Source organism: Carcharhinus amblyrhynchos, chromosome 15 (genome assembly GCF_965287045.1).
Source record: "Carcharhinus amblyrhynchos chromosome 15, sCarAmb.v2.hapA, whole genome shotgun sequence".
NCBI lineage: Eukaryota > Metazoa > Chordata > Chondrichthyes > Carcharhiniformes > Carcharhinidae > Carcharhinus > Carcharhinus amblyrhynchos.
In genome coordinates this window covers 10,063,743-10,065,589 of record NC_137338.1, presented here as the reverse complement: position 1 = coordinate 10,065,589, position 1,847 = coordinate 10,063,743, and the positions used below count along the sequence as shown (strand labels likewise).

The following is a 1,847-nucleotide window of genomic DNA, read 5'->3' as shown; positions in this document are numbered from 1 at the left end:
GACCTTAGCCATATCCCCATCCCCTACCACTAGCTCCCCTTTCTCATCCTCTAAAGGACCAACGTTCACCCTAGCCAGCCTCTTCCTTTTTATATATTTATAAAAACTCTTGCTATCCTTTTTTATATTAAGTGCTAGCCCAGCCTCATAGCTTCTCCTACCCTCCTTTATCAACTTCTTTGTCAATCTTTGTTGACATTTAAACCTTTCCCAATCCTCTTCTCGCCCACTGCTCTTAGCTACTCTAAATTCCTCCGCTTTTAATTTAACACTTTCCTTCACCTCCTTCGTTATCCACGGCTTATTACCTCTCCTCCTACAGTCCTTTTTGACCATCGGAATAAATTTCCGCTGAGCACCAAGAAAGATCTCCTTAAAGATCCTCCACTGCTCCTCAGCAGACCTACCTTCCAACGCACTCCCCCAGTCCACATTTGCCAATTCTTCTCTCATCCTACCGTACTCCCCTCTATTCAAACAAAGGACGCGTGTCCGGGAACCCACTTTCTCCAAACACAAGAGGCCGCGGATAAGAATCTACATAAATTATCTATGCGATGGCCGGGAATCGAACCCGGGTCAACTGCTTGGAAGGTAGCTATGCTCACCACTATACCACCATCGCTTTCTTTACACCCTAGCTATGACTGTAACACTACAATCTGCACTCTCTCCTTTTATTCTCTATGAACGGTATGCTTTGTCTGTCCAAGAAGCAAGAAACAATACTTTCCACTGCACACTAATGCATGTGACAACAATAAATCAAATCAAATAAAATAAAATGCATAATTACAGTTTTTTCTGCCTTTTTTTATCTCATGCAATTTAATCCGTGTTCGTGTCCCTTTATTTATATTTCTGTATCAGATTTTATAATTAAGTTACTCAATCCAGTTTACATAGGGAAAGGTAATTGCTTATTTCTGATTGGTTAAGGGGGATACAGGGTTGGTATCCCTCTTCATAAAGGTCCCAAATAGAACAGTCTCCCTCACATCACAATGATCAGCTTGCATTTCTGCATCCTTGGAAAACAGTTTAAATGCGTATGGCCCAGTCGATCTAATGGCCAACTCCATTAGAATCTGCGCTGCAGCAAAATATGATCAGTACGCTCAGACTGTAATTTTGCGGCCGCACGCACCCCAAGAATGAAAAATCCCACCCAAGATCAGTCGACCTTTGCATGGCCCATGTCCTGCCTGCAGTGGGAGTCTGATGGTGCTTTGCTGAAATGAAATGTATGCTTTACCATTGCGAGCCCCCAGTTGCATTGTTGGCTACTGGGAGACGTCTCTCAGTCAAACACACAATGTATGTATAAACCTGAACAGAAACACAGAGGAATGGTGGAATCACTTGAACAGTTCTTTCAAAGAGTTAGCACAGACTCAGTGGAATGATTGGTCCCCTTTTGTGCAGTAGAATTCTATGATGCCTTATTGCTATTCTTATTTTTGAATTTGTGTGTTTATTGTGTGTATACATTTGTGTTTGTGTGTAGCCTTGTCCCTACATGATGCTGCATATGGTTATACATATGTGTGCATTGCATGTTTGTGGGCACACATGCATGTTTTGGCTAAGTATCATAGAATCCTACAGTGCAGAAGGAGGCCATTCAGCCCATGAAATCTACCCCGACAGCAATCCCACCCAGGCCCTATCGCCATAACCCTAGGCATTTACCTTAGCTAGCCCCCTGACACTAAGAGGCAGTTTAGAACAGCCAAACTACCTAATCTGCACATCTTTGGGCTGTGGGAGGAATTGGAGCACCCAGAGGAATCCCACACAGACACGAGGAGAATGTGCAAACACCACACAGACAGTGCAGAGCCGGG

The 1,847-nt window shown here is 43.6% G+C and overlaps 1 non-coding gene across 1 annotated transcript; it reads right to left on the bottom strand.

The window, feature by feature from the left end:
* Positions 1-553: 553 nt before the first annotated feature.
* On the bottom strand, positions 554-625 carry trnag-ucc (transfer RNA glycine (anticodon UCC)). Its single transcript has one exon. It is a non-coding gene; the product is annotated as a tRNA-Gly (tRNA).
* Between the last annotated feature and the right edge of the window lie 1,222 nt (positions 626-1,847).